General features: G+C 35.8%; 1 protein-coding gene across 1 annotated transcript in view; it reads right to left on the bottom strand.

The window, feature by feature from the left end:
- nsl1 (non-specific lethal 1) overlaps positions 1-18,162 on the bottom strand; it is a 241,584-nt gene that overhangs the window by 135,358 nt on the left and 88,064 nt on the right. The window lies entirely within an intron of this gene.

Below are 18,162 nucleotides of genomic sequence, written 5' to 3'. Positions count from 1 at the left end.
CAACATGAAATCTGTCCAATATTGCATAAGCAGTTAAATGAACTATAAATAAACATGATAGACTATTTTTTCTATTGTAGAATTCACAATGTGAAATGTTCCTTCATCTCTATGGCATATTCAATAAGCTACTCAAGCTACACAGCTTACTGCAACAGAACTCGGTGAAGAAGATATAACTACAAAAAAAAAAAATTCACAATACATTTAATATAAAAAATATTTACGCATTCTATTCAAAAAAGTTACTTTAATATAAAGGGTGTCCATAAAGTTTTTCCTTGGTTTTCAATGGAGAATGATGTTTCTTAAAACCTTTTTTTTAAATAATGGCAAATGGCATCCCCACTCAATTTTCTGCCTTGTAGATCCAATTTTCTCTCTCTCTCTCTCTCTCTCTCTCTCTCTCTCTCTCTCTCTATATATATATATATATATATATATATATCCATTATTTTAAATTAAACAAAACATAAGCCAGCAGTATGGCAAAAACTGTAGAGCGAAAATTAACATAAAAATAACCCAAATAAACAATCGAACGAAAAGAAAAAATAGATATAAATAGTAGCCCAGAAACCCTAATATAATTTCGATCTTTAAATCCAATTAACAAATACTATACAAATTTTAGAATAATGCCAATTAGTTATTAATTTAGCGGTACCCCCCCGAGAGGTACCAGTTCCGAAAGACGTGAAATATCACCCAAAAAGGGTTAAAGGAACTACCAAACGATAACCAAATCAAAATAAACTAAAATAAAATAGACTGACCATCATGCCCCATATCGACAGAGGACCACGAGGCCAATAATGGTCATTTTTATGTTAATTTTCGCTCTACAGTTTTTGCCATACTGCTGGCTTATGTTTTGTTTAATTTAAAATAATGGATGTATTTCAGCTTCATATGGAGGAATTGCATGTCGCTGCCTCTAATGAATGCTTAATCATTTATTTATTTATTATAATTTAATTTTATTTAATATAATTCAATGATAGTATATATATATATATATATATATATATATATATATATATATATTTATTTTTTTTTTTTTTTTTTTTTATTCTTTATACAGTAAACTTTAGAAATAACGGAACCTTCAGGGATTCTAGGTACCATTATTTCGATTTTTCCGTTATCTAGAAAGTTTTATTTTTAATTATTTAATGCAGAAATAATGTGGCCAAATAAGAAACAGAGAGATTAAGAATGCAATTTAATTAACTGCACATAAAAAACAAACATGTTGACGATCCAATGTTATATTCTGCCATTAATACACTTCTACAACATTCTATTTTCTTTATTATATCAAGTTTAGTCTCTGCGAGGGTAGTACAGTGGTGTCTTCACCATCCTCCACACACCAGGTGGAAAAGGCCCAGGTTCGAATCCCACTGATGAGACAAGAAACATTTATAGGATTTTTTCACTCCATGGCTGAGTTACTGGGTCTCAGGCATAGATAGCAAGGTTTTTCCCTCCAGTAATTGGGGGTTTTCATCCAACAAAACAGACAAATCAAGCAGAAAACACACACAATTTACAGATACAGTACACATGGGTATATGAATTAACACTACGAGTGACCCTAATGTAATAGTTTGTATTATATCAAGTTTATCACTAAGCCTTAATGTTGTTCTTTTCTTCTCTGTATGAGGTTTATTAATGTTAGGAGCCCTAGTGAGGGGATTTTAATTTAAAATAAATGAAAAACTGCAGTATAAGCAGTGATATCAGTACAGAATTCACTTTCAAGATGTCGAACGTAACCAACAAATACAGTAATCAGTTTTCTTTTATCTGCACAGCAAGACATCTGCGCTGTATGTATACATCTGATCTCAATGTACTGTTATTTCGACAGTCTACTGTATAGAGGTACTAAACAAACATCAATTATAGATGACTACAAAATTAAAAACCATATAGTGTCTTTTATAATGAAATAAATATATAAATTAAAAAAAAAATTTAAGTAACTAAACTCCAAATTATGTGGCTTCGAATCCATGACCATTATTTTTTTAAGCAATTACATTAATCACGGCACCATTACTCTCAAAGTGTGGTGTGGGAGGGGGTACCTCTCTGGGGTGCAGACCTGGTTTTCTGGGGAGATGGAATGTTGTTGCAGTTGAAACCACTGCCTTAGTATAATCTCAATATGGATAGCCTCGCAATCAATTTCCTGCCATGTCCTTCCTATCATAGCTGCACATCTGTCAAAATCGCACTTATATATATTGATCTTCAGATAATGAATCCTGATGATCACAAGAGTGCATAAGTCTGAGGAGTACATTGGCTAAGGGACAAACTTGTCTCTTAATGAACAATGAACTTCCAAGAAGGCGGACTGGCAGAGATGATGCAACTCTCCCCTTTACTTATTCTGAGGATATGTTAAAGACACGGTGCATTGAACTACAAATCAGAGAGATTATTAAGCTAAATACCAGTATCATTAGTATATAGCTATTGATCTTTGACTTTCAGAAAATAGGAAATCGTGACTTTGATCAAACAAAATGCAGGAAGCAGCAGATTATTTTTAAATATTAAAAAAATTAATAAATTTTAAACTTTGTGAGCTTTAAATTTCACTTACAATGTATACACATTTTAAATTATGATACAATCACAGGATTGTTCACAGCATGTATGCTTTCAAACATAGTGTAACTAGAATTCTTCTGTCTGTAGATTTCTGTTTCGATTGTCAGACACACCAACTGATGACTGCTTCTCAAGAATATCTCATCGGAGTTTAGTTCATATTAGCATTAGTTGAGGAATATGATGCACGAAAGAAAGCTTATACAGCATCAGCCAAAAAAAAAATCTTCCCATTTTGCCCATAGATTCACTCCAAATGTTTGTTTAGTTCAGCCTTAAATTTATTTAAGCTATCAACTTTCACAACAGATGGAAGTCTGTTCCAGCAATCAACTACCCACTGGCTAAAGGCAAACTTCTGCACATCAATTCTACAACTGTCTTTTCTCAGTTTGAATCTATGCCTCCTCAGGTTCTTAGTCTGAGCAGGCAGAAGTATCCTGTCAGCATAGAGCCTGCTCAAACCATTCAAGGCCTTGTACACCTCAATCAGATCATCTCACAGGTGCCTAGTCTCCAGATGCTGCAATTTGCAGAAACTTAAGCCTTTCTTCGTAAGCACACTCCTTTCTTCCTCTCACCAATCTTGTTGCCCTTCTCTGTATTCATTCTAACAACTCTACATCCTTCCTAAAATGAGGCTTCCAGACCTGTATACAGTACTCAATGTGTAGCCTGACCATTGCCTTATACAAAGGTATAACCACCACCTTGTCTCTACTAACAAACTTCCAATATATCATTGACAAATCTCCATGACCTGCTCTGGCAGCCTATCTGCACTGCTCAGAGAACTTCATATCTGACTGCACAATTACCTCCAGGTCTTATAAATTCTCCACCTACCTGAGTGTAGTACAACACAGTTGGTATGTTTCTCTTGGGTTACTGCTACCCATACGCAGTACTTTGCATTTGTCAATGTTAAACTTCAGTTGCTACTTCTCAGCACATCTGCCCAACTTTTCTATCTCCTGTTGCAGTAGCATACTGTCTTTATTGTCATTTACAATCCTACCAACCTTTGTATCATCTGCAAACTTGGACATTAAGCCTGATATACCTTTATTGATATCATTCATAAATACACAAAACAACAATTAGCCCAGTGCCGAACCCTGGGAGACTCCACTAATAACATTAGTCCACGTACAACAGTGTCCATTTATTACCACTCTCTGCCATCTCCCACTCAACCATCCCTTTATTTTATTTATTATTATTATTTTTTTATGAAAACCCCAAAAAAGAGGTATTAGAACCTGGGTTGGAGATTGAGAAGACAAAAGAAGATATTTGTTGACATTAGACTTGAACTTCTGTAGACTGTAATTTCCAGGAAATAAGTATGAAGGAAGGTTGTTCCAGAAAACGGTAGTTGAATGAATAAACGAGGAAAAAGAAAAGTTGGTTCTGTGAGTTTGAAGTTGGACAGTAAATAGATGTTGGCTGGTGGTGGCACGTGTTCAAACTGTTCTGAGAGTGAGAGAGGGAATTATAGAAGCCAATTCAGAAAAACAGTGCCCGTGGAAATATCCTTAGAAAAGGCATGCAGCAGAAACAGTACGTCTATGAGACAGAGGGTGGAGAGAGACTGTGAGAGATGAGTCATTAATTAACTGCCCTCTTCTGAATGTAATCTAGAAGCCCGAGAGGTTTTGAGGGCACGCCCCAGATGTGGGAACAATATTCCATGGTAGGGAGGATTTGCGATTTGCACAGAGTGAACAGCTGTTTGGAAGAAAAGTAACACTAAGAGTGAAAAAGGAAACCAAGTTTTTTTAGATCCAGAGGAAGCAATATTTATAATGTGCTTGTGCCAAGAAAGATTACAAATCAGATTAGTGTCACCAAAGATAAGCATGGGAGCAGAAGAATACTTTTTGTGAGATATGATAAGACTGAGTTTTAGAAGAATTGAAGTCAACTAAATTGTCTTTGTCCAACTGGAGAATTATGTGGAGATCAGCATTTAAGGAATAGTAGTGGATATTTGAGAAGTTTAAGCTGATTGAGCAGGGAGGTTTCTCAAACTGAAAAGTGGAATGCAATTTGCTATCATCAGCAAAACTATGGATAGGATTTCTGGTCGATGGAAGAAAAGGTCATTAATATACAGAGCTGTTTGTTATTTGGTTTTTAGGAGCATTAGCAACTAAGGCCACATCGCTCCGTGAATATGCGGTGGTCATTCCCTGACCTTTCTGCATTCTCCGTATCTGGTGGTGACGGGCTCGAACCCTGGCATTAATATACAGAAGGAAAAGAGTGGGGGAAAGAACCGAACCTTGGGGGACACCAGCATTAGTGGAGGAGTTAGAAGACAGAGGCATCTACCATCACCCGCAGTGAGTGGTCAGAGAGAAAACTGGATAATCAATTACAAATTTAGATAGATATTTTGTAGGTTATTACTCGGTAAGGGTATCAAATCCACGTGTGGACAGGTTTTGCAGCTCCGGCAAACGAAAGTTTTTAATTATACTTAGCCGCTTTATTGACTTAATTTTTAGATTAAATTATTTTCTATAAGTAGCTTATAGACCTAGTCAAGCCCCGTGGTTTATTTTGAATTTAGATAGCGCGATTTGGAAAGTAAATAATACCTCGTGTCCGTAGATTAACCGTTCGTAACTTGCCGCCATTGTTATACGATACGTATGCTAGCGTAACGTTTAATGGAAAACTAGATGGCGAGTGTAGTAGTATCAATTAATCAGTAAAATTTATTAATCTTATTAAATTTCATTGTCAATTGAATTGCACTTTTTTAACTAAATAAATATAGCGACCTAGTTATTACAAACATAACATCATAAATTAATATATATAAGTTGACAGGGGATAAGAAAGTCATATAATGTAACTCGGAGATAATATTCAATACTGAAATTATATATATCCGATAATACAAAATAAAACAAAAAACATAAGCCAGTAGTATGGCAAAAAACGTAGAGCGAAAAATTAACATAAAAATAACGTAAAATAAAATAAACAAACAGGGAGGGGGAAGTAAAGGTAAGACAAACAGTAGCCAATAGTCCCCTATATAATTTAGCACTTTAATTCTAATTAATAAACCAATATAAAATTTAAAATAATGCCAATTATAATATAATTTAGCGATACCCCCCCTAGAAGGTACCAGTTCCGAATAATGTGAAATATAACCAAAAATGGGGTTGAGAAACACTAAAAGAAAAACAAAAATATCAAAATAATAGACTGACCATTATGTCCCATATCGACAGAGGACCATGAGGCCAATAATGGTCATAGAATCACTGCATTTCAATCACTATACAAATCGTCGCAAAGGCGAAAAGATCGAAGAACCAAACCACCCATTCCTCCTCGATCGATCCACCAATGCAGAGGATTTGCACGGCGGTGGTCCTTATGCAGCAAAAAATAATTTATAGAACAGACAGCACTCCAGATCAGAGCCACACCACAGCATTATATAAGCTTAGCCAGCTTATATAAAAGAAAAGAAAGAAATAGATGGAAATTATTTCTTTCCATAAAAAAAGAAATAGAAAATAAAAGAAATTAATCTTAATATTTATTTATTTTCTTATTTTATGTTAAACTTTTAAGCCATTATAACACTATAGATATAGTGTTATAACTGTATTGGGATATAGGTTTAGGGTTGTATTTTGTACTGAAATTTTATTGAACTTGAATAGAAATCATGACTCAGACCAGAGCAGCAAAGCAAAAGGCTCAAACTAGTGGAAGTTCTGTGGCTCAGGGGAGAACTGAGGGGGGGGGGGGCGGTTGTCCTTTGAATCAGTCTATTGAAATGCACTGCTTGTTTGATGTTTGTGGCCAAATCAGGAACAGGACATGATATTGCCAAGGGGAATGTCTTTGTGTGTGTGTGTGATTTAAGGAGTACGAGAATTCAGAAAAACCATAAGATGGCAGCTTGTTTGGAAGAACTTTGTGCCAAACACTATCGAAAGCCTTTGAGATGTCAAGAGCAAGTGCTTGTATTTCAATGAACTTTTCCATTAAATTTGCCCATAAATGGGTAATACAAACCAGAATATCACCAGTGGATCGACACTGATAGAATCAATATTGGCGACCATTAATCAGATGGAAAGTTTCTAAATAGTTTAAGACTTAGCAGTTAATTGATTTCTCCATTACTTTAGAAAGAGCAGAAGTAACTGCAATGGGACGATAATTGGATGGGAGTGATTTGCTCCCCCTTTTTATGAACTGGCTGGATATGAGCAAATTTACAAGCAGAAGGAAAAACACCTTTGGAATAAGAAAGTAAAAAAGGGCAGCAAAAAACAGGAGTAAGTTCAGGAGCACAGGTTTTGAGAATAACTGGAGAAATACCATCAGGACCTGGAGCTTTCTTAGCAACAAGATTCGTCAAAAACCTTCTGACTTCCTTTTAATGGAAGACTACAGGAGCCATTGAATGGAGCATATTGGGAATGGTGGGAGGTGTTTTACCAAAATCATTAATACATGAGTTGGAAGAAAAATGGGAGCAGGTCAGCTTTATCCCTGGTTGAAGTGACAACAGAACCATCGGGTTTGACAGAGATGGGCAAAAGTTGCAGCCAATAGCTTTGGCAAGAGACAAGAATGTTTGGCTACCATTAGGGCAAGAAGCAAGTTTTCTACTTTTAGCCTGTTCAAAACGCTAGTTTTGACTGATTATTAACTGCTTTACAATTGTTGCGAGCTTTCGTGTAGGCAGAAAATAAAGCCGAAGAATTGGAAACAAGCCAATTACGATATGTAGCATTCTTCTCTTGAACAGCCTTAGCACATTTATCTGAAAACCAAGGTTTAGATCAGACCCGGAAAAACTATGGCCCATGGGCCGCATGCAGCCCGCCGCACATTTTTGTGCAGCACACGAGCTTTAATTGTATTTTCGAAAAAAGTTTACTTATTTTACGCCTTTTTGAAAAATAAATTTGTATATGTAATACATTATAGAATTTGTCATCTCTGTATTGTTCAAATTGAGATAGAATTTGAAATTGTGCACAAACCAAAGCGAGCAACGGCGCTTTTATAACAGTATAATTTGCGATTATAAACTAACCGCACAAAACTACAGTAACAGACAACCTGTGATGACTACAGCAGCTTTGCTGCAGTGGTGGAGTAATAGGATAGGACTGGCCACAGTTCCAATCTGTTTTCTCTGACAGTCATCCCGCAGTTAGGTTTTTTGCATTATCTTCGGTTATCATCTTGGTGCCAGTAGTGACAAAAATAATATTTACGCCCTTTTAAAAATGAATAAAAAACGAAAAATTCAACAGGAGCATCGTGTCTTCAATGAAGAGTGGAACGCAAAATATTTTTTTTGCTAACATAAATAACGAGACTGTCTCATCTGCCGAGAGAGTGTTTCAGTGTTGAAAGAGTACAATATTAAAAGACATTTCACTACTAAACATTCCGAATATGGTGCCAATTTAACTCCGGAAACGATTAAGAAAACTGCTGATGGATTGATTCAAAATTTATCTAGACAACAAAATGTGTTTACGCGGCTAACTAAAGAACAAGAAGCTACTGTAGAGGCAAGTTTTGTTATTTCTCATATAATTGCAAAAAGCAACAAGCCTTTTTCTGATGGAGACTATATTAAAGAATGTATAACTGAAGCTTGTGGGATTATATGTCTTGACATTAAACACAAATTTGAGAATTAAGTTTATCTCGACGAACCCTAGTAAGAAGAATTGAATGTATCGATACAAATTTGAATGAGCAATTATTATCAGTATTAGATGGTACTCAATAGCTCTCGACGAAAGTAATGACCAAAAGAATCTTGGAGCACGATAGCCTTAGATGCTGATGCGCCATTAAATTTCCAATAACCAACCAAAAGAATACTGTGCAGTTATTAATTTTCATACGTGGATGTACCTCTAATTTTGAAATTATTGAAGAGCTTCTTTCAATGGAATCTCTTACAACAACAGGCTGATATATTTGAAAAATGCTTAACAAGATATAATTTACAAGGGAACAAAATGGTAAGCGTAACAACTGACGGAGCACCAAGTTTGACAGGTAAAAATGTTGGAGCGTTAAAGAAATTCAGGATAAAAATTTGTGAAAATTATCCTGATTATAATTTAATTACAATTCATTGTATTATACATCGACAAGTATTATGTAAAAATGTGTTAAAAGTTGAACATGTCACATCTTGTATTATAAACTGGTAAATTTAATATGATCAAGGCCTGAAACACAGACAATTCGTCAATTTTTTTCAAGATATTGAATCCGAGTACACAGATATTCCTTATCATAGCCAAATTCGATGGCTTAGCTTAGGAAAAGTTCTGCGACAAGTATGGGATCTTAAAGATGACATCATTCTATTTTTAAAACTGAAAAATATTATGGAATTTCTTGAATTAACTGATAATAACTGGATTTGTGATTTTGCATTTACCCTGTACATCGTGACACACTTAAATACTTTCAACACCGTGTTACAAGGGAAAAATTTATACGCCCATGATATGGTAAAAAGTCTGAATGGATTTCAATTAAAACTCCAGTTGTTTCTTCGACATTTATTGATTAACAAGGTAGGCCACTTTCCAACCATGAAGTTGCTGAAGATTCCAGAAAATAAATTTGAAAAATGTTGTGAAATTATCAACACGCTGAATGACGGCTTTTCACGTTTTGGTGACTTCCGAAAAATTGAGACAAGTTTGGCAATAGTGCACGACCCATTTTCAATAGAAATTGATAGTGCACTGAGTGAACCACAACTTCAGATTATAGATCTGCAGTGTGATACCGATTTCAGGGAATTGCACCATCGTGAAGAAATCTGTAAATTTTACAATACTCTTAATTCAGACAAATTCGACGAACTTAAAAGATTTTGCCCGAAAAATGTTGGTTATTTTTGGATCAACCTACCTATGTGAACAAACATTTTCCATCATGAATCTAAATAAGAATTCTTTACAATCAAGCATCACCCAACCATGAACATTTACAAGCAGTTTTAAGAATCGCAACTACAAAATTAACACCTGAAATTAAAAAAAAATGTTAAAAGATGTAAAACAGTTCCATTCATCTCATTAAATTCTTGGTTGTTAGAGAATAATTTTTCTGTCATATTTCTTCTTGATAACAAATAATATATATCTAAAAATAGTATTTTACGTGCGGCCCACCTTCTTTTTGAATTCCTAATGTGGCCCTTCGGCCAAAAAGTTTGCCCAGGCCTGGTTTAGATGAAGGACGAGATTTTAAAGTGGAGTGTGGAATAAAGGATTCCATTCCTACAAGAATAATTTCACTGACATGATCTGAGCAAATGTTGACATCAGAAGTTTTGAAACAGTAATCTGACCAAGGTAAAGAAATCTTTCAGGTCATCACATTTTGCATTCTTCTAATGACAAACAATATAAGGTTGGGAATAGCCATGAGATAAAGGTTCCATTGGTGAAGAGACAACTACCAAGTTGTAATCTTTGGTGCCTAAAGGACCACTCACTTCCGTCGTGTACTTAGACAGGTTGTTTGTGAGAAAAAGATCAAGCATGTTGGCTGTATGGTTAGGACTATCCCCTATTCTTGTAAGTAAATGAACACTCTGTGCAAGGGCATTAGTAATTGCAAAAGCCTCAGCATCTCAACCAGCTGGGTCGGTGTGACTAAAAAATGGAAACCCGCTGGAGTTGTGAACATTAAAATCACCTCACTGTTAGGAAAGTTGGACTGGAGAAAGATGAATTTGACACTAGGTAGAAAGATTTTAAGCCACAGAAGATCGAAAAGAGGAGATTGCAAATTACCAAGTCTCTGACAGATTATTGGAATGTTGGAACGGACATATGCACAAGTACCACCTTTGAGGCAAAAGGAATCATACAGCAAATAATTTGGGCAACTGAGATGAGCAGTAGTTGAATCAACCGATAACTGAAATTCTGTCAAAAAAAAGTACATGGGGTTTGGCAGAATGCAAGTGGAAATGGACATCGTTGAGATTAGAATTGAGACCACGTATATTTGTGAAATGAACTAGGAAGTGTTTGGGAGGTTTAGATCTTTTGGCAGATAAGCTTACTCTATTAGTTTGACAATTCATGGTGTATTCAATAGTAAGAAAAAGTGGGGGGGGGGGGCATGCTGTACGAAGGAATTAAATTTTTGGATATGCCATACACATGGTAAGAATATACCCATATCCTTGACATAACGTGGCCTCGACATGCCGTGTCTGAACTATTGCTGCTGTCTTGTCTAGGTGATCCTGCATCACCCCGTTAAATCTGCGAGTCCATTTTTTTCCCCCGGAACAGAAGTTAAAAGAACAGGTCTATAATTATTTTTTTTCACCCTTTGAACTCCCTTTGTGAATTGGGGATACATTTGCACATCTCTAGTCCATGGTGGCCTCCACCGACTCAAAGGATGCTCTCATAATTATGGCTAAGGGTTTGCTTACTTCCCTTGCTGCCTTCATTATAACTGGATAGATTCCAACTGCTCAAGGTGCCTGTTTTATGTTTTATTTCAACAATTTCTCCTCCACTATGCTCTCAGTTATCACAAAATCACTTAGCTCCCCGTTAGAGTTTGATAAACTTCTGTGTGAATGTAGATGCAAAATACTCATTCAGATTATCAGCTGCTTGAGCAGAATCATCAATAATTGAACCATATGTTAAGTGGACCAATCTGATTCATCTCCTTCCTTCTAGAGGAAGGGGATGAATCAGTTCTTTACAAAAGTAAAGAACTCTTTGCTGTTTTTCTTTGCGTCCTTTGCCAAAGATGTCTTGTAATCTGCCTTCGCCTGCCTAACCTCCTTTGTGACTTGATTATAGACTAGTCTTAAGCTTCTGTCTCGCCTGATAATTTATATGCATCACAAGCATTTTTCTCCTCTGTCATGATCCTCAATAAATTCATCCGACATCCATTTAGGCCTGAACCTTGAACAGTATTTCTTAGTTGGTATGAAAAGCTTAGTAGCCTCAAATTTAAGTTCCTGAAGGTTTCCCATTTAGAATTAACCATTGGCAACAATCATCAGTTGAGCCCATTCTACAGAATTTAAAATCTGTCTGAGACCTCTGTAGTCACCTTTATGAAAACAAAAACTCTTCCCTTTACCCTTGATCATAGTTACATCTTTAAGTAAATCCAGCATCAGTACACTGTGATCACTGTCACCTAGTGGTTCCTTTATCTGCAAATTCCTAATGCATGTGTCATAACTGCTGATAATCAGATCAAGGATATTTACTCCCTCTGGTTGCCCCTTGAACATGTTGCTATAGAAAACAATCCTGTAATAAATCCACAAAAGTCTTGCTAGCGTGCAAGAGACTAACCCACAAGTTCCAGTCAATTACCTGGAAAGTTAAAATCGTCCACTACAAGACATTCTGATTTACTGGCTCATTCTATTTCTCTGCACAACTGTTCATTGTACTCATCAGCGTCATTAGGCCAATAACATACTCCTACTCTTATTTTTTCTTTCCCAGTGTTTGTCACACCAAACAGATTCAACATTTCACTGTCCACCTGTGTCAACTGGATGCACTTCCTTAGATTTTGTGTTTATTAACTAACAGCATAACCCTTCCTACTATGTCTGTCCTTTCTGTACAAATTGTACAGAAAGGACAGACATAGTAGGACTAAATTCCAATTCTGCACTGCTTATATCTGTGTGACACCATGTCTCTGATATCCCAACAATATCTGCCTTTGATGTCTTGATCAGCACTTCAAATTCATCAATTTTATTTACTATACTTCTGGCATTAGTGTACATGCAAGTATACATGCACTTGTTCTTACTCTTAGTTACCCTAACACAGCCCATGTATTTACTTGTTCCATGATGACTCCCAGCAGCTGTTGAAATCCCCTGCAGCTTGTTCTCTAGGCTGCTGCTCATTACAATAGAAGCAGTACAAGAATCCCTTTTGATTCTGCCTGCAGCTACTGTTAATCTTTTAGCCTGTGAATCTCCCAAACTAGCAGTTTTCTAACCCACCTAACACTGGCTCAATAGCATCAGCAAATATTCTTGCACACTTTCTATTTAAGTGTATCCCATCCCTGTAGAAGCAGTCTCTCCTGTTAGTAAGCACAGACCACACTGAAAAAAAATTCTACCCCATGAGCCTTGCACAATTTCTCCAGGGCCGAATTGATTGACAAGGCTCTCATCATATACTCCTTCCTATCGTGTCTGGGCAGAATTGTAGACACTTTGAAATTCAACCCTAACTCACGGCTTTTTTTCAGCATTGATCTGTACTTGTTAAGTAAATCTGCAGATCTCTTACTCTTAAGGTCATTAATGCCAATGTGTACAACAATATCACCTTTTGTGCCCTTAAAAGATGATATCAGCTCTACAATGTCATCAAATTTTGCCCAGGGCAGACATACCCTGGTCCTGTTTCACCTATCCTTTTTGCATACTATATTCCCTGTCCCCCTGACAATAGTCACCAACAATAACCAGTACCTGTGGGACCAGTGCATTCTGCCTTGGGGATTGCAGCTGTGTTGCCTGATGCACAGGAGTGAGCTCTGCCGTTGAGTTGGGCAACTGAGAGCTTGATGGGCTCCTCATTAATTTCTTCAAGGGATTTACCCTACACCTCAAACTCTCATAGACACCCATCAGAACGCTGAATTGACACAATTTCTTCACAGTCTCTGCACCTAGCACACACAAATACATTCTCCTCGCCTAGATCACGTCCTGTTCTAGACAGGTCTGCAAACATTTCACATTTCGTGCATTGTTTTAGACTGATGCATGGGAGAATCGCCCCATTCGGTTCTCCTGCGAGCCACAGCACTCTGGCTATTCTGTGAATCCTGCTTTAGTCTGGATCATGATTTCATTTAAGTATAATTTAATTAACAATGAAATTTAATAAGATTATTAAATTTTATTGATAATGCTATACTAATCTAACAGATTTCTAATACACTGCTACGTATTTCGCTATCTAGTTTTACATTAAACATTACAGTATTCTGTATCATATAACAATAGCAGCAAGTTACGAACATAAAATCTACAGACAGTAAGTATTAACTTTCAAAATCCCTATCTAAATTCAAAATAAACCACACAGCTTGGCTAGAACTATAAGTTACTTATAGAAAATAATTTAGTATACCCAATTAAGTCAATAAAACAACTAAATATAAATGAAAACTTAACATTCGCCAGAGCTGCAAAAATCTTGACCAATTACCAATGATTATTGGTAACATGATTTAACCCCAGGGGCTCAACATCTGGTGAAAATGGGCTTGGCACACCCAGGGTCCTGAGCTGGATATCATCATTCTCTCTCTCTCTCATTCAGATTTTTTTTTTTTTTTTCTTTTGTTGGTGCAGAGTAAGCCTCAGGCTTCCTTGTACCATATGGCTAATGATTATAATAGTGAAAATCAAAATTCTAATTGCCAAATTGAGATTTAAAATGGTAACAGTTCAAACTAAAATGGCAGCAGGATTAAAATATTAACTATTCATAATAGGTTAGCAGTGTCTGGTACTAACCAAAATGGATCTGTTATTAATAATTTAAATAAATTTTCTGATGGGGAGTTTTCAGTGTTTCACGAGGTAATACACACACATTTTCATGACAAAAGTGTAGATGTATTACTGACTTATTATTATTATTATTATATAGGGTTCAAAACAGATTATTTTCTACCCTAGTTTCAGTGGAATCAATCAGTTTTGGTTATACATCCATCTTCATGAATCTCAGCTAGTGTGCATTTCACAGAAAACGAGGGGGGGGGGTCTCTAGACTTCTGCAAAGCATTTACTCAGCATAAGCATTACAAGCGTGGCCCCTGGTGAAAGCTTGTGATTATGTAACTTTCATTTCCTTTTGAGTCCCCCCCAACCCCAGCTAGGGTTCTGGTGGAATAGCATCACCTGCACCAGAGGATAACACACCAGTGGATTTATCCATAAGTTCAGACAAACTAAAAGATCATCATGGACCAATTGGTAGGCATTTCCTGTAGCATTCTGACCAATCAGTATTTTGATCAATTGGCATACTGATACTTTCAGCACATTAGTAAGTGTCAGCGTTTTCATAGTTGGCATTGATTTTTGGTGTTATGATTTTCAACAGTCGACTGCCTTCTAGTGAATAACTATTAAAATTGCAAGCATTAATTAAAATAATCTGTTACTATTTCGACTTTCTGCACTATTCAGTTCCCCAACCACAAGACCACTATACATCAATTCTTTCTTCTTTTGTAACAGCTACTGGCAGGTAGTTGTTATCGGTCCTGTCACTTATACTGAAAGTGACAGGGCTGATACTGCAAAACACCAGTTTCTTTACCTTCAATGATAATGAGAAGTGCTAGAAACTAAAAACTTCCACAAAAAATTTCAAATTTGAAAATGATGCACTGCCAACTGATGAATTTTATACTACCTCAGAATTTATATGAACACTTTTTTCTCTGAAAACTTGTACACCATGTAATCACATGCAACAATAAAGTACTTGCTCAGTGAAAAGAAGAACAGAATTTTCTCCTATTTTAGATTCTCCACAGCTTTGGCAACAGAACTGCCAACAAATAAGTCAGAAATCATCCTTATGATTTAGTCTGCTATGGTAATCAATTTCCAAAATCAAAATGGATATCAACAACTGTAGGTCTTATAAATTTAAACATTGCATTCTTCAACATATCAAGAAGTAGTGACATCAGAAAATGAAGGTACATTTCATTAAGATTTATGTTTGTATTTCCAAACATCAGCATAGCATTTAAAAGGAACGACCAGAAAAGGAATGGGGGGGGGGACCCATTTTCCTTATTTGTGGAGATAAAGTAACCTAATCAAATTATTTTGTCTGTTTAGCACTGCCTTATACCAGAAGTTTGTGCCTCACATCTTTACCTTGAGAAATTCATTAAGTTTTTTATATTTCAAAACTACTTTTGGATCCCAACTGAATTTGGACATGAGTCAGTTCCACCCACTCATAATCACTTGTTGAAACTTTTCAAAAGCAGTGGTGTTTTTTTTTTTTCCTTTTCTAGGAAAGAAATTTATATCTTTTGAGCAAAAACACAGCAGTCTTTTCAAAAAATTGGGAAAACAATGCTGCACATAGGCATGTGTCATCATGCAAGAGTAACCAATTTTAGGATTATTCATCTAAGGACAGCAATAGCAAATATTCAGGAGTAAGCACTATAGAACGCTCTTGTAAAAGTCTTTATCAAGAGTTACACTTACAAGGACAAATTCCTTAAGCACAATTTTTTTTTTTCAAGGGAAATGATTGTGTCCCCTTCCCTTTTTATTGACGGGTAATACTGGAAGTACCAACTTCCATTTCCAAAAATAATGGAAATAATGAGGGTACTGTTGTTAAGTAAAGTTTTCAGAAGGTGCAAATCAAAGGCTAAATACTGAGCAAAACAAATCAGCATGCAAACATCAATAGAAAAGTGTGCTGCACATGCAGTGACAGAAATTATCAAAATTAGAAAGTCATGCAAGAATTTTTTTTTTAGCAAAGGTAAAGAAAACTATGAAATCTATCAGCAACTTTCCCTTATGAACTCGGTAAGCTTCAGTCAACAGCATAACACTGCACAAAACAATGAAGAGAAATTAATCACAAGTTGGTGAGCAGACACAGGAGAAGGAACAATATCACATTAGCAACAAAAACCGCTCATTCATATGAAATTCAGTAATAATTTATTCCAAAGTTATATAATGCTCCAGCAAACAAGAAACTTTCACACATGAAGCTCAGATGAAAACTTGAAAGCCACACCACCCTTGGGGTTTTTTTTTTTTTTTTTTGACAATTACCTAAGGGGATATCCTACAGAGAGTAAAATTTCAAAACGTGATGTCCTCTTATGCTGTTAGTTAAAATTTTACACCATTTTGCCCAACTACTGCAACAAAAACAGTTCCGATAATAAAAATTAGAAAGTCATGCACAACTTGGGAAAATATTCTCAAGGGTACATGACTCCACATAAACAAATATTAAAACCCAGTTTATAAAATAAATACACCATGTTATGTTCAAACATGTCAAAATTAAAGGATACTTATGCCATATTAAGTACTACTGGATGCTTTGGATAACATGTGACAGTGTTCATTTGTTAATATAACTACCTGCTGAGTAGGGACATTCAAACAGCCATTTGAAGAAACAAAGAAAGGCTCCAACATAAAAACATCCATAGTAACAATTAATAAGATGTGACCCACTAACTGAGTAAGAGATGGAAATAACAGATGATAAACTGATTGATATGTGGGCATTACAGACCACAACATCATAGCATCATAGGCTAAAGTAACTGACTTATATGATAATTTAAGATCAATTGGTGCGTAACAGGAAAAGCAGTTTGCTGATAGCTGCACAATCTTTCTTTACCTCTGGCAAACCTGTAAGGACGTATGGAAATAATTTTTCATTCTATTCAATTACATATCATTCGTTAATGCAAAATCTTTGTTTCAACAGCCTGCACCATGCAAACTTATTGGAATTAACCCCCACAGAGCAATCACTGCTCAACAAATTCAAAGCAGCTCAAATCTCCTTCTGCAAACAAATTCTTAAAAAAAAAAAAAAAAAAACTAACCTTCTTTTAATAGCAAACATATTGTAACACAACACAGGTCAAACCACTCAACAGCTAACAACAATAATGGTGCATTAAACTTTACCTGTCATTAATACTACTTACAAAATATGGATTAAGATATTAAAATTTGCAAACATTATACAGTGAGACCGAGCATTACACTTTCCCAGTTAATGCTAATTCAGACGAATGCTATTTATTCTCTGACCAATTTTTGAAAGGGAGAACAGTCAAATTGTTTGTACATACAGTAGAACCCAGATAAGAAGTTTTTCCCCTGTACTAGGTTTGGTTTCTTAAGTCCCAATTTCAACTCTGTATGTTGTAATGCATTATTTTCCCAGGTAAAAGGTTTGTGATAAAGAATACACAGTGTATTATTATAATGCCATTTTTCCACTTAATGTGTTTTAAATATAGAAATTATTTATTTTTAATATCAAACAATATAAACATTTGGTAATCAAACAAGTTAGTGCCAAGCATCATTTTACTTCATAGTAAACCACTGAAGTAGGTGAGATGGCATAGTTTTTTTGATATTCATGTATCTCATATTTGTAAATGCCTTCACGAGTTGTACTGATATTGCACTACCTCCAATAAACAACACTTCGCCAATGGAGGACTAATGTTACTTATTCTCGGCGGATACCACTGCCCAGGGGTTGTGGGGTGTAGTATCCGCCGAGAATCCATCGGTGAAGTTTTGCCTATTCGAGAATTCATTGTCCGAGCTTTGCTTATTTGAGGTAGTTCAATATCAGGGCAATTTGTTGTGAAGGCACTCACAATATTAGATGTAACAAAAACTATGCCATT

This window comes from Mastigoproctus giganteus, chromosome 14 (genome assembly GCF_048544385.1).
Source record: "Mastigoproctus giganteus isolate SK-2022 chromosome 14, ASM4854438v1, whole genome shotgun sequence".
Classification (NCBI taxonomy): domain Eukaryota; kingdom Metazoa; phylum Arthropoda; class Arachnida; order Uropygi; family Thelyphonidae; genus Mastigoproctus; species Mastigoproctus giganteus.
Note: the sequence above shows the minus strand (reverse complement) of the source record. Positions and strands in the feature narration are given on the sequence as shown.